General features: G+C 38.6%; 1 protein-coding gene across 3 annotated transcripts in view; it reads left to right on the top strand.

Moving 5' to 3' along the window:
• The window catches only part of ANKRD11 (ankyrin repeat domain containing 11), a 167,185-nt gene that overhangs the window by 8,944 nt on the left and 134,233 nt on the right, over window positions 1-24,008 (top strand). For all 3 annotated transcript variants that reach the window (XM_067471067.1, XM_060788252.2, XM_060788250.2), the window contains exon 2: window positions 16,539-16,618. The gene's annotated coding sequence lies outside the window, so the exon portion shown is untranslated. The remainder of the gene's footprint in view (window positions 1-16,538; window positions 16,619-24,008) is intronic.

Below are 24,008 nucleotides of genomic sequence, written 5' to 3'. Positions count from 1 at the left end.
TTGACCTAGTATTTCAAGAGACCAGGTTTCAATTCTCTGCTTAGTTATGGAATCCCACTGGGCAGCCATGGGCAAGTCACGTTATTTCACCCCAGAGAAAGAGAATGGCAACCTCCCCCCCCCCCCCCCCCCCCCCGGATAAACCTTGCCAAGTATACTCTGTGGTAGGTTTACCTTAGGATTGTCATAGACTGGAAAACATTTGGAAACACTCATCAACAATAAAATGTACACAAATCATGCTGATTATTGTATTGTAGAATCTTTTGGGTGTATTCCTCGTACACATATATTCATTTATTTCATTTATATAGTTGCTAAACTAATTATATTAACTGCATATATAGTTGCTAAACTAATTATATTAACTGCATATTTGTTTGTGTATTAAATTTAGAAAATTGTGAAGGCCAGAATGTGCCACTGTGAACTTTCTCTTGAGACTAGGTTGTTACAGCATTTTATAGCAAGTTTCTGATTCAGGCAAGCTCGAGAGTTGCTCTTTGCTCTTTAAAACTAGGAGAGAGAATTAGATAGCTGTGTAGAAAGACACATAAAGGTGATCTATTTTGGGCAGATGCAAAATTGCAGTCCTATAATTTGATCAGGATTGAGGCTTTTAGATTTGGTTCAGCTGGGGTATAATATATCTGTTTGTTCTTGAAATCATAAAAATTTCAAAGATTGCTGGTTCAATTTTTTGTATTGTTTTACTTTAAATCTTGCAAACCCAAATTCAATATCTCTTGCCTTCCTTCCTTCCTTCCTTTTTTTTTTTTTGGTTAAGGAAGGACAGACCAAAATGAGCCAGTCAGATCTTTGCTTTTAATATTGTTTTGAGTAATATACGTGGACATTTTCTTTCTGTTTCCTGCTTGGAACACAAAATGAATAAAACCCAATTCTAAAAAGGAATATCTTTGATATTGGGGATAGATTTCTGTTTAGTTGAGAAAAGTATTCCTTTAGTTGAGGATATACATAGTTGAGCTGAGTTAATCATACTGTACCAGCAGTCTTTTTTTTCAGTAAACCAAGTTTATATAACTAGTTGTATTTGTTTGGAACATGTAATTAGAATGTATTTGTAAATAGGCTGTAAGCATGTCTAGTTTGGATATTATTTTGCGTATTTTCTGTAATTCTGCTCCAAATGCCTTTTGCTAACATAGATTTAAAAAATGAGGTGTTTTGTGTATGTGTTCTGCTTTATGTGAAAGTACTATTTTTAGCCATGTATCTATGTTAAAGAGATCAAGCACACACTCCGCAAAGAAAACCATTGCATATGTTATGACGATCTACAGCAGTAGTTCTCAACCTGTGGGTCCTCAGTTGTTTTGGCCTACAACTTGCTGAAATCCCAGCCAGTTTATCAGCTGTCAGGATTTCTGGAAGTTGAAGGCCAAAACGTCTGGGGACCCACAGGTTGAGAACTACTGATCTACAGGGACAAATAAGATATGGATGTTTATGGATACTGAACTGGGAGTGGAATGGAAAGCCTGAAATGCTCTCTGAGATAAACTTGGCATCTGCACTATTTTGTTGAAAATCTTTGTCTCTTTTTTTGTTAAAGACAAGACAAAAATGATAGGCTGTACTTCAGTTGAAAAGAGTGCCTTATTGATTGTATTAAGCCTGTATTTGGAACAGGACCCAAGGCACCAGGAATCTTTCCCCCAAATAATTCTGTTTCTAAATGTTTTATTTCCTACCCTGCTTTGTGGTTTTTCAGTTTCCTTCAAGATTACAATAACTTTTTCAGGAAGTATGCTATTGCTGTTTTTCTCTAATACTTCTGAGCACTGAGTACAGAATAGATGTATAAGTCCAGAGGTAAGACGTATTTGAACCAGAACATTTGAGTTTGATTTTTTAAAATGTGTGTTTTATTGAGGATAAGCCACTGAGAACAGCTTGAGCCTTGTGAGAACAGTTAAAACAATTCTAATAACCGAATTGCATTGTTTTTCTTATTGTGCTTAGTGTACAGTCATGTGACCCTCCAGTTACTCAACTGCAGTCCTCAGCATTGGTTCAGTTGGCTGTGGCTGCTGGGAATTGCATTCCAGAAGTACCTGAAAGTTCTCAGGACAGGTTTTTATTTTATGTTAAGATAGAATCAGAAATCTGGTCCTGGCAGATTATAGTATAAGAACAGAGGAAGGTAGGGCTGGCAGGACAGGTGCACTTTGGTCTGATAGAAGTAGTAAGAGTTTGCTAGGGTGACAGGAAACCCTGAAGTGTGAATGTTAATTACCATCAACTCTAGTGTCATTCATGGAATCTGCCCTCTTAAGAGGTTCTCCCTAGTTGTCAACCTAGATGTGAAAGGGGTGTGGATAATATGGGCTTTGATGTTAAGAGACACCACTTGATTGACTAGATGGAGGTGAGGTGATATCACACCATGCCTCAGTTCTCAAAGTGGACATCAGTTAAGGCTTCAGAGAATCATTTGCAGACTTATGGCTGAGTTGAATAAAAGTCTCATGCCAAAAATCAAGTTTTCTGCAATTGGCAAGCTAAAGGAGCGCCAAAGGAGCTTTTATTGATAGTCGTTTTATCATGGTTTTATCTATTCTGTACTCCTGATGGAAGGATTTTAATGTTTATATTCTCTTTGTAAACCGCCTTGGGTCTGCCTTGCGGAGAAAGGCGGAATAGAAATACCCCTAAATAAATTATATATATATATATAGAGAGAGAGAGCGCTTCTGGATCAGGAGATTCTAAGTTATTACACATATGTTTGATATTGAGAACTGGGGAATTATTATTAGGAAAAGATGATTGGTAATAATAATCTATGGCCCATAAACCACACTTAGCATAGCCAGTGCTCAGAGACTCTATATCAGTGCTTCTTAACCTTTGGTCCTCCAGGTATTTTGTACTTTAGCTCCCATAATTCCTAATAGCCGGTAAGCTGGATGGAATTTCTGGGAGTTGAAGTCCAAAACAACTGGAGGACCAAAGGTTGGGTGCAACTGCTCTATATACAGATTACTAAATATATATATAGATCACTTGTTTTGGTGTACCTCACAGTGAGGTAATTGAAGAGATATCTGGCAGGTTTTCATTCAGTATAGTGGCTTTCTTCGTTGTCTTGTGTGCTTGCTTTATCTTCAAAGGATTTTAAAGCGAAAGGGGAGATATCACAGGTAATAGCAGTCCATTTATAATCAGTAATACAGATATTTTATAGTTAAAGTCTTTCAATTTTAATTCTCTTCAAAAAATTTAGATGGTTTTATTTATCGTGTCAGGAGCAGACCAAACAGTTGCGTTGCATTTTTTTAACAAAGAAACAAAACACAAAGTTTGCAAGCTTGGTAGTTGATGTCCTTTCAAATGTCCTTTGACCAGTAGCTGGCCACTTGGAGTGCCTCTGGTGTTGCTGCAAGAAGGTCCTCCATTGTGCATGTGGCAGGGCTCAGGCTGCATTGCAGCAGATGGTCTGTCGTTTGCTCTTCTCCACACTTGCATGTCATGGATTCCACTTTGTAGCCCCATTTTTTAAGGTTGGCTCTGCATCTCGTGGTGCCAGAGCACAGTCTGTTCAGCGCCTTCCAAGTCGCCCAGTTTCGTGTGTGCCCAGGGGGGAGTCTCTCATTTGGTATTAGTCCTTTCACAATTGGCTGCTGCTTCCTGGCGGATGTTAGGTGGTGCAATACCGGCTAAACAGTGTAATTTCTTCAGTGGTGTAGGGCGCAGACACCCCGTGACACCATTTTAGATGGTGAAGAATAATGCTCTAAGTATAGAAAAGGTGTTCCAGTAGCTTATCTAGGATTGTGTAACTATATGCTTTATGGATGTACTTTTAAAAATTGAAAAAAACAAACCAAACCCTTGGCTAAATATGTAAATAGAGCTTGTGATCATAACTATTGACATTCAAAGAGAAGATGAAAACTGACCATTTATTCGCTTTCTGAATTTATAGCACCAAAGGTTTTGTTATGACCTTTGAACAAATCTAATGACGAGAATGCTCCCATTGCATATCATTGCCAACACCTTAATTGTATTGAAGTTGCATTACAGTGTTGCAAAATATTTTTACTAATTTTTCCATATTGCTTCTAATGAGAAAAACCACCTCAAAGTAGTTTATGAAGGGAATAGACATAATAAAAACAATAGGCAAAACTAGCAGAGCAATTAGAATACTAAAGTATTTTGAATAATAAATAGGAAAATCACATGTAACTGACATTGTTTACCATCAGGAATACGCATGGATAGATTTCTCCTCTATCTTTTCAATACCTCACTAGAGAGGCACACCAGGAATAGCACCCTCAGAAAAAGGCAAATTCTGCCAAGGAAACTCGATGATAGGTTCACCTTGGGGTCACTTTTACGTCAGAAATGACTTGAAGGCTCATAGCAATCACCCATGGACCTTGAAACAAAATCCCAGTAGTCTTTATTAATGCAGAATGAGCTAAAATTGAGCATTTTTAGCTTGGTATTTTCTCATTCTTCCTCCTCCCAGGTCAGGCTTGCAGTTGCTTTCAGGTAGAGTTGTGAGGAGCACACTGTTGTGTATGTTGTCCCTGCCATCTGCCATCACTTTGCTGCACTGCCCTTGGCATTTATGCTCTGAATTATTTATCCTCAAGGAATCTGTTGGCAGTGCCTTTGCTGCTTGGAAGAAAGTCAAGAAGCAAAAACATTTTTTATATAGAACAGACTGTGTTCTAGTTTTAAATGCAGATATTTCTCAATAGCTTTATCGTGCTGGATTTTATTAAGCAACCAGGCTGTTGATTTCTTCAAAGGGCTATAAAATTGATGCTTTTGATCTCTACTTCCTGTTAAGAGAAAGTTTTTATATTTGTTGATAACAGGTTTTTAATGACCACTACCCAACCTTAGAAAAAGGAATGTATTTTCCCCTATTAGGGAAGTGAAAAAAGTAATGGAGATTTGACATTTCTGAGTTTTTCTTACCACTATCAAGCACTATAGGTGAGTTTTGTGTTCACCATTTTTGGAAAATTGTTATATTAGAATATAGAAACCATGATGCAACATTTCCATATAATTGTGAGCCAGTTGAAGGAACCCTGAACTATAAATTGGAATGGCTGATTATTTCCCATACATCGTTACGAGGGTTATTGCCTTTCCTCCTCTGTACAGCTAGCCTGTATCTAGGAAATAGAATGAAATTATTTTTCATTCAGACCAAAGTGCAGCGGTTAAAATCCAGTTGCTAGGCACACTGTGTATTCGAGTTCATAGATGTGGCTGTAGAGAACTGGTGGATATTCTTAGTTCCTGTTTGACAATTGGATATGTGCCAAAATCTAGTTGTGAATATTGAACACCATTTTGAAAAGACTGATAATGCATGCAGAAAGAATGGAAGAAAAATCACTGCATTGCTTGGCATTTGGCTTTACTGAAATACATGTTTTACATGATGGATATACTCATATCTTGAAAGATCCCAATATTAAGTGTTTGAATATATTCACAACTAGTTTCCCATAGTTTTAACAATCCATGTTAGGCATGTCTTGGCAGTGACTTGTATGCGAATGTAAAAATAGCTTTGAAGGAAAAATAGAAAACTGGTTAGTTCATGATTTGTAGAGTGGAGATCACTGTGGGAATAGTCATTCTTCCCTAGTGGTTTGTTCTGTGAATATTCAGTTGCAGTATAGGAGAGGTGTTTGCTGGTTTAGGCCTTCTGACACCTGGGTTGGGTATTCTGATATGAGCAAGTACTTGTGGTTGGGTTTAAGCACACTTGCTTCCAATCTTGGGAACCCTAAACACTCTGGCGGTGGAGCACTGTACCACATGGGCATGGTCTTAAAAGTATTGTTGTGTGTCTGTGTATGGGTATGTGCGAGCAGTAGTCTAGCAGTCTTTAACACATCTGAAAAGGAATATTCTGTTGCCATGTGAAGCCATCTCTCCTTGCTGACCTACATTAGAAAGGGAACTGTTTGCATTGAGAAGGGAAAAGGGGAGTAAATGTAAATGTATAGAGGAGATTACACTGAGAACATTACTCAATGCGAGGAGAAAACAAAGTGCTTTTTATTTTGATTGTCAAGACACAATCAGTTCAACCTATGACTGTTCCAGAAGAAAGTGCCTAAGGAGATACGATACTGGCATGGTAGTGTTGGCAGTGTTGAATGCATGTGTGTATGAGTTGTGCTTATTAGAGTGTGAAATATAATATTAGATAGAGCGTAGGGGTGTTTTCTGCTACTTAACAGTTTACAGTGCTGTTTATGTTTTATACAGATGCCCTGAAAGGTGGCTGTGTGTCCCTTTGGAGTAGGCTTTTGCTCAGTCTCGCCACCCTCAGGGTTACATGTTGAAAATAACATGACCGAGGACCCTCTCTGTGGTTGCTCTCACACTGTGTAAATCCCTCCTAAGCAGGCTGGATTGTTTCTCTTTCTGTAAGCAGGCAAAGGCCTTATTATTTAGACTTTTAGTGTGGAGATATGTATTATACTCTGCCTTCTAGCTATGTACTTTAAACCTTTCTGCCTTTCAGTACTACTCTAACATTGGAACTTGCTGGGTTTCAGTTGTATTTTCTTGTGAATCATATTGCGACCCACTTTATGTTTTGCACTTGCAGAAATGGGGGTGGGGGAATCTTAAACATTGCTCCCATTGAGCCTGTAGGTAACAGTGCTTGGGATAAACTCAATGCAGTAAGCCTTAATACACATTTTATTATGTAAGGCTAATTTTCCAGAGTGAACTGTGCTGCAGAGCTACAACTCCTTAGCTTATGTACTATCACTTCATGTTTTTCCTCTTTTTTTGTATCCACGCCTGTCCTCTATCTTTAGATTACTGAAATAATGAAACAGACTCCTATCTTCTGTTCCCCAGTGGGGTATTCTGAAGTTAACTGTATTTAAACATTAAGCTGCGTGGAAGATAATATGGTCTCCGTGCTGTCCTGCAAGCAGCTTTACAGATGGGATGGAGAGGATTTGGCGAGGCGATGGAGTGCTTCCTCCGTAATAGATGTTTACAGTTCTGTGACTCATGCAGAGCGAAGAAGGGAAACAGCAGGGTGGATGCCATGTGGGTTCAAGGTGCTGCTGCTTTCCTGGACTCGTTTGACTGGAACGACTTTGCCCTCCTCCTTACAGCGCTCCTCAAAATGGTTGAACTGCTCGTAGCTGGCCGTGTGAAACTTTGAATTCTTCTGGTAGAATGGTCATTGTTCCTTGTGACTCAGAGCCGTGTTGTAAAATACTTGTAATTGCAGATTTTGTCTGACCATTTGTGTTCTTTGGTGTCGTAGATACACTTTTGCGAGGGCATAGCCCTGAATTGTGACTGAGGAATACCTCAGTGGCATAACAAATGTTTGTGAGCAATTGCATGCTTTGGAAGAAGAAAAAAACCAATATTTATTTATTATTATTTATTTACGGCATTTATATGCCGCTCTTCTCACCCCGAAGGGGACTCAGAGTGGCTTACAATATATATTTTCATACAATATATTATATTATTAGCATAGTACAATATCAGTACATATTACTGATAATACATTGTTTAGAGAGAGTTGCGTAAATTACCTATCTGTAAGCTTGCCATTTATGTTGACATGCAACAGCAGCTTAATTTTACCCAAATTAATGCATATGAAGAATCCCATTGGTGATTTAGATCACCCAAATTACATGTCTTTATGCCCAATTTAAAGCTGGAAGTGCTGAAGCTCCCATCTGGGACCAGTAATGAGCTGCATCTTGCTCTGACCAGGGAGTAGGTGCTATTCATTCTGTATTAGCTCAAGTTTTCTTCTTTTTTAATATCTGTTCTGTTTTGCAGCTTATCAGCGTTCTTATGAATTCTTGCATTGTTTAGTTTAATTATTTCTGTGACTCATAGGGATTCATGTTTGTATGTAGAAGCAATGGGAAAAGGGATAAAATAAATAATTGTTCACCATTGATCTGTTGATCTGAGAAAATTGGTGGGTCTTTAGTTTGTGTGACATTGTCTGTGTTTCTCATCTTGCTAGTATAGTAGTATAAATGGCAAGACTGGTTTTCCATCCTGGTGGCGATAGCAAATGCAAAGAACTTTATTTTCCATCTTTTCTTCCCAAATTGAAACTCAAGGCATCTGGTTATTTTTCCTTTGTAGAAATAGCTACCATTGTATAAGGAGGAACTGCTCAAAGTACCGTGAAACCTATGTCTTTCAGTTCCACTTAACATTATTTCAGAAATCAATCATAATATCTAATTCAGAGCCATATGCACTTCTAGATGCAAAACACACTCACTGCTCATGATCTATAGCAGTGAAAACTGTAGCCTCTGAATACTGTCAGTGACCATCATTTAAAGTGAGATTGAAAAAAAAGGTAGCAATACCTGGTTGTGCTGCAGGTTAAGTATTTTTGTTAACTTGGCTTTTTGCAGCTTTAGTGGTGTGTACACAAAATGGGGAATGAACAACAGTTGTAAATACCTCAAGAAAATGGTTGTGATTAGTCATTTCCCCCCTCATTTTTCTGAATGTGCAAGCTGTATATTGAGGCATTTTATCACCGGCCATATTGCAAATGTTCCTGCGTTTTGCATGTATTGTCATGGAATATAATTTTCGCTTAACTGTAGTTTGCTTTATCTATTTTCCCCCTGGTTGTCATGGAAACTCAGTCCACTGTAGCACTGACGGCTAACAAGTGCTAGGTTACATTGCCTTTTATATTGGAGCTCCGTTAGTCATGCTGCAGGTTTTTTTTTTCAGCAGAGGAACCCTGGCTGTTTGCATGTGGGCTTCCAAAAATCCTTTGAACATTTCAAAAATGTGAATATCAAATGTTTCCCAAGTGCTTCCTTTTATTTCAAGAAGCGGGTGTCTCAACTGGTTGTTGAAATCTGCACAGCATCTGTTGAAATCAGGGTTTGAAATCTTGTTTATTTTATTTTGATGTAATGAAGTATCTTTATTGCATTTCCTTCCTGGATCATGGAACTCTGTTGCAAGATTTTACTGCTTAGACGTACAGGAGAGGAGTCACATTGATGTGTGAAAGAAAGAAACCTTTTGAAAACAGTTATCATTGATTGTAAAATAAGAATGTTTTGTGCTCTATGAGATCATTTGTTTTGTGCTTAGAAGCATTACATTTTTGATCTCTGGCAAAAGCCCTGCCTCTCGGTGGTTAGGTATTGCTCTTAGAGGGAAATATAATTCCTCCTTGGGTTCATCTTCATGCAGATTTTCTTAGTTCCCCTTCTAAAAAATAAAGCCCTGTCAAACTCGGAATATATTTAACCATAAGGCTGTTGGGTCTTTTTTAAGCAGCAGAGTTCTTATGCAAAATAAATCAAAATGAAGACTGTGTGCTCCCCTAGACTGACAGAACAGATCTTGTCTCTGCTAGTGAGCACAGAAGGGCAAATTGTGGCCTATCGTATACATTTTGCTGAAGGAAATTATTCAGCACAGGCAACGAAATCATTCTGCACCACAGTACTCTTGGGGAGATGAATTTGGCTGTGGACAGCTTCACATTGGGAATATTTTGTTGGCATGATGTAACGTGATGACAGTGATGTGTCGGCCCTGGGCCTCAGATAATGAATGGACCAGTCTTGTCCCTAACTTTTGCTTCTTACAGCTGGTGCAAAGTGATGAGGAGGCCTTGTGACCGTTTCCCTCTGTACTTGAGATTGCAGTCTTTATTTTTTATAGTAATAGATGGGCTGAGAAAAGTCATTGACATAAAGGATGTCTCTCCTGTATTCAGGTCCTGTCACCGCAGCTTTGTGAGCAGGAATGAGCAGCTGAGATGCCAAGGGTTTTTCATGAAACTGCGGACTGCACACATCGGAGCATGTGGCTTTTGAGTCTCTCTACTGGCACAACCTAATTTTAATGCAATATTTTCTAGCAACCTTAAACGTGACCTAGGATGAGTCAACTGCATATGCAGTTTTTCTAAATTTGTTTTTATGTTGTAAACAATGAAATGTACAAATATATCAGCAGTGTCCTAAATATTTTAGGCCAGTATTTCTCAACCTTCCTAACACTGCGTTCCCTTAATACAGTTCCTCATGTTGAGATGAATCCCAACCACAACATTATTTTCATTACTACTTCAGAACTGTTATGAATTGTAATGTTGTCAATATCTGATATGCAGGATATGTTTTCATTCACTGGACCAAATTTGGCACAAATGCCCAAATTTGAATACCGGTAGGGTTGTTGGGGGGGGGGGGTTGATTTTGTCATTTGAGAGTTATAGTGGCTGGGATTTATAGTTTACCTACAATCAAAGAGCATTCTGAACCTCACCAACGATAGAATTGGGCCAAACCTCCCACACAGAACCCCCGTGACCAGTAAAAAATACTGTGTTTGGCAACCAGTAAAAAATACTGTGTTTGGTTCTGGCCCAACTTATCTATCCGAACGTATCTCAGCCTATCAGCCTGCCAGGTCCCTAAGATCATCTGGGGAGGCCCTACTCTCTATCCCGCCGGCTTCACAGGTTCGGTTGGCGGGAACGAGAGACAGGGCCTTTTCTGTGGTGGCCCCTCGGCTTTGGAACACCCTCCCTATTGAGATAAGGTCAGCCCCCTCGCTGATGGCGTTTCGGAAAAAACTAAAGACATGGATGTTTGAACAAGCATTCGGATAATCCGACGAAATGAATCTTGACGATTAAGGATTGGTAATTACAGACGACGAATTTTGGATTGTGATTCCAGTTACGAGATGCATTTGGATTGTTATTGGTGGCCCAATAATTCTGTATTTTATATGTGTTTTTATGTTTTTAAATTGAATATTGTTGTTTTTAGATGTTGTAAACCGCAATGAGTCGCCGACTTAGGCTGAGATATTAGCGGTATACAAGTGTAATAATAAATAAATAAATAAATAAATAAATAAACCACTCTCTGACACCACCCTGCGACCCTCCCCCCATGAGCCCTGACCCCCAAGTTGAGAAACACTCTTTTAGTCCACTATGCTAAATGCATTTAGTCTCAATGCTTTCTCAGATCAAGGTGAGAGTGGCCCGTAGACAGACAGCATTAAATTGTAATTTCAGTATTAGAGTAAGGCTTGATATCTATTTAGTCGTGGAAACCCCTGGGTGACTAAAACCCCCTAGGATAGTATTGCCATACGTTTGAAGGCATATAACAAGATTTGTCCGTTCCCTGTTTTTCACAATAGCCAAGTGTTGTGCAATGTTTTAGTAAAGAACAAAAGCAATCTGTACCATAATAATTTAGAGAAGTAAAAGACCTTAGCCCACCAAATGAAGTGAAGCTGTGGTTGTTTTCAATTGTTTAGGGACTGCTTCAACTTTTTGTTGGCCTAGGACAATAATGGAAAATAAATCTTATATAGGAAACAAATTAAATTCATGCTCTCAAACTGTTCAAGATTTATTAATTAAATTTATTATAATGTTGCCTTACTGCCAAGAATTAGATTAAAGGGGAATAACCCTAAACTAAAACAAAACAAAACAAAACACAAATGCATTTATACTTAGGCAGACATGATACAAGTGCTCAAATAATCATATTGATCCCTCCTCAGCTGCAATGGAAAGGCTAAGAGCCTTCAACTGTCTAGAAGTGGATGGAAATTCCCATGCAGCTGGGAAAACCTTTGTGCTTCTTTTTCTGTGCCCTTGGGCTGTGGAGAACAGTTTGCCTAATAGGCATACAAGCATGTGAGGGAATGAGGTTGACAATACATTTTTTTCAACAAAAATCTCTAGAACTTCTAAAACCAGAATAATTTTCCTGATATATTTAGTTTTAATTTGAGAAAAACATCTTTAAGTTTTGATGCAAACACTCATCAGGTCTTTGCATATTCTTAACAACTCAACATTTTATTTTCTTGCAGTTCTTCTGATTGAGAGGTCGTTCTTTTTTTGTTAATATGAGTGAAAAAAAGAGAATAGCAAACTGGGCCCTATTGCTTAGGCTACAGAGGCATCCCTGTACAATTTCCAGACCTGTAAAATGAGTGGGAGGCCCAAATGCCCTCCAGGCACTAGATTCCCTCTGATCTTGGAAACTCAGCAGGAAGACCGCCAACGAATACCAGGTGCCGTGGGCAATATTTCAGAGGAAGGAAATGGCAAAACCACCTCTGAGGAGTCCTGGCCTAAGAAAACCCTATGAAGAATCACGGGGTCGCTTGCCATAACTCAGCTGACAAAAAGTGGAAATAAATGGGTTTCTCCACTGTTTTCCAAAGTGAAAATTAAACATGTATAATGTGAAAATAAGCTCTTAAAGTTGTGTTTTAAAAGAGGCAGACTCTGTTTACTTCAGATACATAAATTCTTCAGTATGTTGCAGGCAAAGGGATTTGTTTTTCACTTGTGGGGGGGGGGGGGAGAGTCAGTGCATGCACGAGAGAAAAGGAGTAAGGTCTGCCATGATAACTAGTGATGTACTGGTCCCAATTTCTGTTTCCTCACATTGGGTTGAACTTAATTTTCATCCAAAAGGGATGTACTGTTTAGCTCTGAAGACTTAATGGTAATTGCCTGAAAGAGGCATGGGGAAAAGGGTTGTCTGACTTTGGCGGTGAAGCTCTCTCTAAGGTAACATTGAAAGTATGTGAAACAAGGAGGGTGCCTCAGTCTTATGGATCATTTTGGATGCTTTCTTCATCTTCTTTAATTCCAGAATATTTTTTCTAAAGTTTGCCATGACAGCTGAATGCAATATGCTAGATATTCTTACCCCAGTGAATTTGTGTAAGAGCCATAGTATATTGGTTTTTATTTTCCATTCCTTTCAAACTGATAATTTTATTTTCAGTTACCTTTCCAAATATCAGAACCATAACAGTTGCCTTTCTTGACCAGTCCCTTCCAGCTCTGGTGTGTTCAGTGTCTGCATAGAATTAGGGGGTTATTTTGCCCTTGTATGCAAACTTTTTATTTTCTTGCATTTAATCTTATATAGAAGGCTCTTGGATAAAATGTGAGCAGAGGTTTCTATTGCAATGTGCTTGTCAATCCAAGGTATAGATTAGTTGCGCAGATATGGCTGGAAGAGGAATTAACCTATCAGTTGGATGAAGGAGGCGATGTTCTGCTTTCTCTCCGTGTTGCATTAAAGTACAACTTGGCATAAGGATTGGGATATGAATTTTAATAACAGCATTAATGCAATTTCAGAGGATTCCCATATCATTTAGCCATACTAGAATATAAAGGGGTGTATATGTTCAGGAAAAGTTGTCAATTTATTTGAAGTTAAAAGTTGACCCTAGCCTTAAGACATTTTGTGGTTTAGTTAGTTTTCTTGCTAAGCATTATCCTGGAACCTGTTTGACTGCCCGCTGAGCAGGCCAGGCATGGAAAATACATATAAATGCATTTGTTTAGTCCTTCTCTGATGGATGAATGACAGCGATTACACACAGAATTGTGAATAAAGTTAAGCGTCTTGAGTTGTGACTTTTAAAAGAGATGGTTGGCATTTCTCCTCAGCAGTTGGCTCCAAGAACCTGGCCTGGTGGCATGTTTTCCTGGGCTAATGTCTTGTCTAACTGCACCTGGCACATGGATGCTTACATTTCGAAACCTTTATGACCCGTTGCAGCAATAGTGATGGTTACATGCTCAGTTTGCTGAGACAACTTAAAAGAATTCCTCTTTCAATTTTTTATAAAAGCTTAGTGTTTTTTTCAATGACTGGTACATTATGGCATCTATTTCTGATTGCACCTTTGAAAGGTAAATTGGAGTTCCCTTTTCTTTAACCGGTCAGATAGACCTCCTGAGTTTTGGTTTCCAGTTAAATGACACTCTTGCCTGGAATCGCTATGCTGTTGTGATTAAAATGTTGAACATGGACACCAGGATTGCAATTCTCACTCAGCCATGAAGCTTGCTAGATTGCTTTAGGCAGTATCTCCCTCTGACTTGCTTCATCTGATTGTTGTGAAGATAAAATGGAAATAACCCCTTGAACCTCTTGGAGGAAGGGCGAGATATATGCTAATGAAGGATGAAGGAGACTTGTGTTTTTTTCCATCTCAAGAGCCCTGTGAAGTTTGCCAGCTTGTCCAGCCTTGGCCATAAAAAATAAGGCCAATAAAATGTATCACTTGACAGGCTTTGTTTCTTCTCGGTCTCTCATGTGGCCTGTCTTCTGTTTAGAATTGCAAAAGAGGCCTGTGGCAACCAACAAAAATAGAAGTGTAACATGAGAAAGGCATTTTGCTTTGTCTTTTTTCAAAAAGTGCCTTCCTGAAAATTAATCGCCCCCTCTTTGCTTCTCCTTCGGCACTCCTCCCCATCTGTTCATGACTTTATCCATTACCCTGGAAGTCCGTCCACCACCTGTCCAGAAATGCGCCTCATTTTCCTGAAGTCTATTTTTTATTTTAAACCATCATATTCTTTCTTGCTTTTATTGGTTAATGTTCCTCAATGGCCATCAGTGTGTTTATTTATTTAAAAATATTTTATGCTGGCCTTTTATCATGAGATGTCAGGGTGGTAAACAAATGAAATAATAATTTTCAACAATTCCCAATTTAAATAATTTAAGCCAGATAAAACCCCAAAGCTTCAAAAGGCTGAAATATAGAGTCTGATTGCACTTAAATATTTAATTGTTTCTCCAGGTTATTTCCATTCAAATGAAAAAAGAATGTTTAAGTTTCTATAATATCTGATTATTTTCTGTTGTTTGTAATCACTATTAACAGAGCAATAAATGTTTTCATTTCTCTTAGTTCTAGTCTGCTTGATAGTATCTGAAAGAAAGCTAGCTTATGTGTGGAGAGAGATAATTTCCAGTAAAGACATATCAGCTTGCTTTCATGATTCAATGAACAGTCCATATTTCTTTGTGGCTTAATGTTTCAAATAATGTCTGCATTTCATTCTTTCCTTCAGCCACTGAAACTCTTATAGGCATTAATTTCAGCCAATATTAATGGCGTAATAAAATGGGATACAAGTAGTAAGGACTGCTCGCCATCTGTTTCGACATTTTAAGCATGTCAGAGGTTCTCTCCAAAAGGAATATTCTCCACTTGGCTTGGCCTCCTGCTGTCTGGAATGGTTTGTTATGCATTGTAGCACATTTGTTCCTTTTTCCAGTTCAAAAATGGCTTTTAGTATTATATTCACATTTGTGATGTTGTTTTGACTAAGCAGGGATACAGAGGCATTGAAGTACAGTGGTATATCTCCCCTCTTTGTGTATAAAATCATTTATGAGGTGCCTTTCAGGGCAAAATAAGGCCATCTGACATGGATTGCAATGTAAAAACTTATAAAAAGAAATGAAATCTATATTAAAAATGAGAAAGGAAATCTTTAAAAGCTGTAAAAATTAAATAATACTGAAAATAATTCAAAAGCTAAGAGAGCAAAATAATTTTAAATGTAAAGTGTCAGACTGCTGTTTCAGAGCTTTTTGTGTCTGTAAATAAACAAATCCGATTTTGTTGGCAGGATAGGGTTCTCATTTCATGAATGAGTTGGTGGCATATTTATGTGATGATTGTTATGTGTAGTGCTTTAATGTTAATATTCTTATGCCAGTTATGGTTGTTGAATACTCGGCTGAAACTAAATTCCTAAAGGCCATTAGTGAAATTCTGGATATATACTGTTCTCGTTGAGGGTTATGCTCTGCCTGGCTGACATTTAATTTCTTCTATGCTGTTTTGTTTTTTCTGCTAGGCACTGTTGTCTATGTGGCTGCCCAGGGCTGACTGTGTTGTTCCCCCCCCCCTTTTTATAGGTTAGCCTTGACTTGGTTGACTTAAGAACAGCTGGCTTCTCTGCAATTATGAGTCACAACTTTCTTGTTCTAGAATGCTAATAGGAAGCACCAGATATTCTTATAGCTGTATTGGCTGTAAAATCAACAAGAGCAGTGCTTTAAAAGGGAGAGGGTATTTTTATCTGGAAATATTAGTTTCTCTTAGTGTTCACACAATTGCTAGCATGGAAGAATGACAAGGGAACAATATCTATGAGGACCTCTGTATTCGTGAAATACTGTTAATGCTTTTGGCTTTCTGTATTTAAAGCTGGACAATAAAGAAATTCCTTTAATAAATAGCTTTAAAGTCTTACTTGTTTTCTGTGAATGTGTATATGAGAGAGATAATGAGATCACTTGCCTCACTTTGGTTTTCCAACAGGATTTCTCACATTTTATTGAAGGCAATATTATTTGTTGTGCGTGATCTTCAGAGACTGTTATAAATGTTGGGTGGAAGAATAGAGAGATAGGCCTAAAGAAATGAACACATGCATGTATATTTCTGAAATTTCAATACTGCCCTCCTTTCAAAGCCTGTTTGTGTTTGAACCAGTCCACGTAATGGAGTGTTGTAGCATCAAAGCAGCATGGGAATAAAATTCAAAAGATGGCTTATCAGGTGTAATTTGAACATGTCTTTTTTGTCAGAAGGCTACATTGCAAATGTTTTGTCTGAAGCTGCATTATGAATATTTACGCAAGCTCATTTTTGTCTTTCAGAAGACCGAGTTTCTTTGGGATCACTTCTTTGTTGGATTTTATCCCTGCCGTACTAGTTGCTGCTTTCAACTATGGAATCGGTAAATACCTTACTCTTTTTCCTAAACTCTTTCCTGTGACTTACATAAAAGTTATTGCAGAATCTAAATATGAAATCTTGCGGTAATATTTAACCTTAAAGGTAAATATCGTAACAGGTTTTGGTAGAAACCTCAGTTCAAGTTGTCTTGGTTGTTGTGGAGAAGCTGTTTTCTGCTTATTAAGAAAGTGGTGTTTTTTGGTGCAAGTTGCCATCAATTCCTTCTCTTAGCCAGTTTCTGTTTTAATTACAGTGTAATATATAACAGCTTAGTAAATAAAAGCTTGAGAATGCAGTTGCCCTTCTCCTCCTCCTGTCCGTTATCATATAGAACTGCACATCATTGTCGCTTTGCCTACAGGAAACTTATACATGTGTGTATGTGCGGTAATTGTGTCGGTTTGCAGTTGTTATGTGCTCCAGTCGAGTATCCAATAGCAAAACAGGTTTTCTGACAAGTTCAAGTCCTTGGCTGCTGATCCAACAGCCTTTGTGGAGAAGAATGCCATAGTCTGAACCTGGGGGTTTCACTGAGATGTGAATTGCTGTATTGTGTGTTTTGGAGACAGTAAAATGAACATTTTAAACAGCAGAAATCCATGTTGGTTGTATTTCTGTCAGTTGCTGCTGTGGGATTACCACCTTTCAAGGAAACAGTTGGTCTCACACTTGAAAGTATTTTTAGAGGTAACATTTCTTAAAAAAAATCATGGTACAGTGATCAAATGTGAAAAAATATTCTTTCGATTCTGTGATATAGCGATAACACTGGAAAATTGGACTCTATGCTAGGTGCACATGAAATCTTTTCTCTTTATTCAAGAGGATCCTCTCAAAACACTAACCAGCCTTTTAGTGCTGAATGAGGCATTAGAGAGAGGTGAGTTTCTTGTTAAGGAAGGGATGAGGTTGTCTTTCTTCTTTGTGATGCTGGAAGAAAGTAAGAATTGCTTTTCTTCTCCTTTAGAAGTGGCTCTGCCAGTTCCCTTACCACTGATTACTTCTAGTCTGTGAATTCTGGGGCTGGGAAGTAATAGTACTTGCTATACCATCGCCCTTCTTTATTTTCAACTGGAAAATGAGAATATGTCTGCACTGCAGCTACATCAGGAGTGTTTCCTGAATTTATATTGAAGAATATTCTCTCTCAAGAGCTTTTATTTGAGTCATCTATATTTGAAAGAAAGTCTTAGTCGTTGTGGCTTAGGGTTAAATGTAACATACTAGAGTGAGAAATGTAGCTTTTCGAGTAGGTCTACATGCTTGGACTTGTAGACTGATGTTATGATTGTATTGATGATTGTTAAATCACTAGTTTGGTCTCAGTTCTAGTCTCTTGAGTATTTTGAAACAAGAATTCCATTTTTGAAGCAAATGTTTAACATTTCTTAAGTTTAGCATTGCGATAGTTTTACATTCTGTCTCATTCCTTATTCTAAGCTGTATTATTCTCTGAACTATATACAATATCTGGTTTACCGCTCTGTTGTAATAAAAGTTCTTCACCCCTTAAATTAGTGGAAAGCAAAATAAAAAAAATGTCGGTTTTTGGAGTTTTGAAATAACCTTATGTTGCTTATGCCACACTAATGAGCATGTTTTGGCATTTGGTTGCACAATTAACAGGTCCTTGACTTGCTTGACAAAGTCCCCCTTTTGATTATCAACATCCAGGGCTAATATTCTGGATTTGGTGGCTTTCTTTTAACGGAGAGTTTTAGTGCAAAATGACAGCTGGTCAATTTTCAGTAGAGAAGCTGGCAGGTCAAGGCTACCTCTGAGCAGAAATGAGATGGAGATTTTGGCAACAGCATTTTCAGAGAGCTCCTAATGAACGTGTAGGTGTAAGATTAAAAGGATGAATATGGTGATGCTGCTAACGAGAATTGCTTCTCCAAGCCCGAATCTTGCCTTGTTTTGACCTCCCAAGAAGAGTACAATTGTGAATCTGAGGAGGATAGTGAAAAGCATTTTCAACCCACGCTTCAAGGATTAAATTGTGTTTTGAAAAACCCACGTGTTACAATACAGATAGAATTGCTTCGACAAAATTGGGCCAGAGCTTGGCTTCCATTTAGCACAGGCCTTTTGCATTAGCAACTTTTTAGCTTGGGAGAAGTGGCCTTTAAATATTTACAGATTCTTGAATGGATAGAGTGGTGGTATTGTTATTGTGCAAGGAAAATATTTGTAAGGTCAAGATTCTGGCAAAGACTTGAGTTGCATTTCCCCCAGCTTTCCTTTCATACATTTTCTGATGTAGTTTAAGATAATAATGGAATCTAGTTAATCCAGGCTACCGTTTTCCACATGGAATAAACCTTTACAGCCTAATCATGACTGCTGGCTTATATAATCAACGGGCTTGAGCTCAGAAAACCTAACTTGTAAATTTGTGGCAGTACTATAAATAAAGTGATGTTCTCTCTTGGATGACTACATGATTGCAATAGGAAGATTTGTGAGATGGGGGAATGTTACTGGTGTTGAATCTCTTCTGGCCTCTACATTCCCTTCTCTTTGTGGGCTTTTTCATTTTTTTTGGACAGACCTGGTCTGGGCAGGAGGAGGGTTTCTGTAAGATATTTTGGGCCAGAAACTCTGTTGGGAGTGCCTTCAAATCATCTGTGTGAAGCATTGAGGATTGGGACTAAAAGCAATTGCTGGGAAATGATTTATCCAGAACAAAGCTTCTTGAATAATAATCATCATCATCATCATCATTGAACTGCAAAGGTTCTGGCATAAACCAGTCCAGGTGGTCGCAGTGGTAATGGGCACGCTGGGTGCCATGCCAAAAGATCTCAGCCAGCATTTGGAAACAATAAACATTGACAAAATCATGATCTGTCTGCTGCAAAAGGCCACCTGGATCTGCGTGCATCATTCGAAAATGCGCTTGGGAAGTGTTCGACTTGTGATTTTGTGATACGAAATCCAGCATATATATTTCGTTTGCTGTGATATACTGTGTTTTTGTGTTAATAATAATAATAATAATAGTTTTATTTTATACTCCGCCTCCATCTTCCCGAAGGGACTTGGGGCAACTTATATGGGGCCAAGCCCAACAGAACAGTTAAAACATAATACAGTAAAATACATATCAACAAAAGCAATATAATGAAATGAAACAACAGTATTAAACAGAGTGTAAAATGCACATTAAAACCAAAAACATATAACAAAATTTAGTGTCTTGTTGAGGATGGGCTTACTGATGCCAGAATATTAAAGGATAGAGCTAATGCGTAAAGTGCAAATATCATATAGTGGCTTTGATGATAAGAGCAATTTAACCATTAAGGTTTTTGGCATAACAATTACAGAGTGCTTGAGGACAAGGTTTTTGGGTCCCAACTGGGTCCAGCTATCCAGGGAATTGCTTAGTCAAAAGCACAACAGAACACCCAGGTCTTTAAGTCTTTGAGGAAGGTGGCCAGGGAGGGTGCTAATCTGATCTCCTTGGGAGAGTTCCAGAGCCGGGGGAGTTCCAGAGCCGGGGGGCCATGACTGAGAAGGCCCTTTCTCTCATCCCCTTCAACTGACGGAGGTGGTAGCGAGAGAAGAGCCTCCCCAAAAGATCTTAAAGAGCATGAGGGTTCATAGGAGAAGATGCAGTCTCGAAGATAGGCAGGTCCTGAACCGACCTGCACCTTGAATTGCAACCCTCTGGTGTGGAAGGTCCGTGATTTTTCCTTCCAGGAAATGCCAGGAACCTGTACTATATTTGTTCTCCTTTCCTACAACTGTTTATTTCCTTCAAATTCTCTTTGGCAATCAATAACATTTATTTATTTATTTACTGCATTTATATACCATCCCTACAGGCGACTAAGGACTGTTTGCTGTTGGTACCAAGACCATAAGATACAATTTCAATATAATAAAACAATCAAATAATAAACCATAGCAGAATCAATAAAATCAATAAAAACATGTATCATTAGGTATCCTCGTTAAAAACATCCAATCACATTGATCTATAATCTCCATTGGCCTCGAGTGCTTAGTAACCAAATCTGGGGACATGGACATTCACTGCTGTGGGATATTTTACTATTTATCTGGTGCAAAGAGCACTCCTGGTCAGGAGCAGGCAGAAGGTAGATTGAGATTGTATTGGGGGGTGGGGGGTGGGGTTATGATATGTTAAAACATCATTGTCAGTCATTATCACAGAATTCCAGATGCAACAAGGTGATACTACAATGCAGTGAGAACTGCTCTTGTAATTTTGTTTGTGGAAATCCAATTACCTAAATTGAAGTCATTTCCATTCCAGTTACATGCATGTGCTAATTGAGATATACTATGTGCTGTTGTTCCTTGTTCAGTACAGGCTTGGCATATAAAGTAATTTTTGTAACTGAAATTTGATGTTAAAGGGCAGACCTAACCTAAAACTGCCAGTTCTGAAATGAGTCGGGTGACAGCCATAGTTTTGATTCCTTTTAAACCTTCACTGTTAGAGACACTCTGTTTGTTAATGTTTAGGGAAGAAGCAAATTTATAAAAGAACTAGATTTTTAAAAATCGGAATATGGCCCTTTGCATACTGCTGCAGGCTCATCTCTTGCATTTCATCTTTCGATGATGATGAAAAGGGGTAAACCTCACGTACTGTGCTTTCGAAGCTGAGCACACCACAGAGGGTGACTTGATTAAAATCGTATGTGACAAGTTAACATTTTAATGACTAATGCTGCTATGGATCTTGGGAGTGGATGAGCTAATTTTAGTTCTTCCCTCCAGAGGCAGAGCTAGGAAGTGGAAGAGTCATTTGGGGCCACTATTCCCAATTCTAGGTACCTGGGCAGATTGCCTTTCACCCCATTAGGAATTCTTATTGTGCCCTTTCAAATGGCAAAATTACGGAGGTGACTATTCCTCCATCTCTCCAAAGCTCAGTGTGGAGATGAGCCTAGGGAGTTGTAGAGGTTTCTTGCTTCTGCATTATTGTTTTGCTGCTGCTTATGTTTCTCCTTTCAGCGTAGGATTGCTAGAATTGAATGTGAACACTGGATGGTCTGTTAAAGTGGAATGAGTGGCCCTTTATCAAACAGATGAGCGATATTCTTATGCAGGAGCAAAACACAGACCTGGGGCTTGGGCTCTTTTTTGTCCCCTTCTTTTGAGTACAAGATGAGAAGATGAGAAGCTTCTCTACTCTATTTGCTAGCTCTGTTCAAAGCATGATGAGATGCTTTCAATGCCCGTTCTCATGCAGAGAAAAACAGAGGGAGATTCAGAGATGCTCTTGATGGTTTGCTTGGGTGCAGTTCCTCCTTAATTCTTTCTCCTTGTCATATTTAGGTCATTTCATTTTGCAATGTTTCTTCAGGTCTCTTATTGTCTTATGGATGGATTTCTTCGAGTTTTCTCAGGCAAGGAATTACCTGAAGTTGTAGGAAAGTGTAGTCTATGGTACTTAGTATTCATTTATGATCTCCCATCCACGTGTTTACCAGTGTTGATGCTTTTTAGACTCAAAGATCAGATGGGATCTGATGAGTTTTTATATTTAGGCCATCTTCTGAAAGGTCTACCTCTTGTAAAAATAGAAAGTGGGAAGAGAAGCGCACTTCTAGTGCTCTAAACCATCAGCTATGTTCATTTTCAGCATGTTTGGTCCTGGGTGGTGCGGTTAACATCATAACTGCTCAAAGTTCTTTTATAGTTTTGGCTATTCTCCTGGCAGTGCTATACTTAATACTGCAGTCTTGCAAGAAATAGACTTCCTCTTTCTGTTGCACAAACAAAATAAAATCCATTTGTTGTACTTAGCCCCCTCCCCCCCCCCCCCAAATACTTGCAGTCTTGCCAATATCCTGTAGTTGTTTTTCACAGGAAAGCTTTTAAGTTTTCCTTAATGTAAAGTTGAGTTGTTATTGTGTTTTAATGTTGTGTATTTGTAACATTAGACAAGCCAATTCTGAAAGTTTTTTACCAATTTTTCATCTTGAGGAATTGTTCTCTATTTCTGAACCAGATCACCGGTTCTGCTGGGCTTCATTGCTCAGCACAAAGCAAGAGCACATTCTAGAATGCATTACAACTCTGCCAATATTTTGTTTTATGGGAATAAGATCAGCAACTGCAGCGAGGCTTGCCTGGCACACTGACTTCTTGTGAGAATAACCATTGGGGGCCTCTGAGGAGATCTTGGAGTTCCTGAATCACAGTTTGGTAGCCACCAGTTTAAATTGTTTTGGTTCATATTTCATATTCAATCAAACTGGTATTCCTTCAGGACTGCTCTGAGAAGGCCAGATGATTACTGTGCCAGGAATATTATATTTATATTTATAGTACATGTAATATTATATTATATTTATGTTACATGTAATATTACTAATAATATTACAATGTTATAGTATAGTACAATATAGTAATATTTAATACTGATATTGTACTATGCTAATAACATAATATATTGCATGCATCTATATCTTATAAGCCGCTCTGGGTCCCCTTTGGGGTGAGAAGGGTGGCATATAAATGTCGTAAATATAAATATTGGGGATAATGGATTATGACTTGTTAGGATCGCTGACCACATCGGGGTATAGATCATGAACTGTTAGAATCACAACTTAATCAGGGTAGCAGAGTTTCTTTGGTTCGTGTTTGATGCTTTCAGCAGACAATGATGCAAGCAGACCCTTTAAAGATAAGTTTTATTTACTGATATTTATTTATTGTGTCATAAGCAAACCAAGGGTACAGTTGTAATGTACTGTAATGTACTGTATTTAAAAACAAAAACAAAGTTAAAACCTTGGAATTATGTTGAATGTCCTTTGACCAGTAGCTGGCTACTTGGAGTGCTTCTGGTGTTGCTATAAGAAGGTCCTCCATTGTGCATTCGGCAGGGCTCAGACTGCATTGTAAAAGGTGGTCTGTGTGTTACTCCTCTCCACACTTGCATGTTGTGGACTCCACTTTGTGGCCCCATTTCTTAACGTTGACTCTACATCTCATGGCGCCAGAGTGAAGTCTGTTCAGTGCCTTCCAAGTCGCCAAGTCTTCTGTGTCCCCAGTATCAGCCATGGCTTGAGGGTCTGGGTTTTAGCCTGCCACCTTTGGACTCTCACTTGCTGAGGTGTTCCTATGAGTATCTCTGTAGATCTTAAAAAACGATTTCCTGATTTAAGGCATTGGCATGCTGGCTGATATCCGAACAGAGGATGGGCAGGAGATGTCACTGCCTTGATCCTTTCATTGTTGGCTGCTACTTCCTGGCAGATGTCAGGTGGTGAAATACTGGCTAAGCTGTATAATTTCTCCAGTGATGTAGGGCATAGACATCCTGTGATAATGCAGCATGTCTCATTAAGAGCCACATCCACCGTTTTAACGTGGTGAGATGGGCATGCATATTCAGCAGC

The sequence above is a fragment of the Anolis sagrei genome, chromosome 8, assembly GCF_037176765.1.
Source record: "Anolis sagrei isolate rAnoSag1 chromosome 8, rAnoSag1.mat, whole genome shotgun sequence".
Classification (NCBI taxonomy): Eukaryota; Metazoa; Chordata; class Lepidosauria; order Squamata; family Dactyloidae; genus Anolis; species Anolis sagrei.
This window is presented reverse-complemented; position numbering and strand designations above follow the sequence as displayed.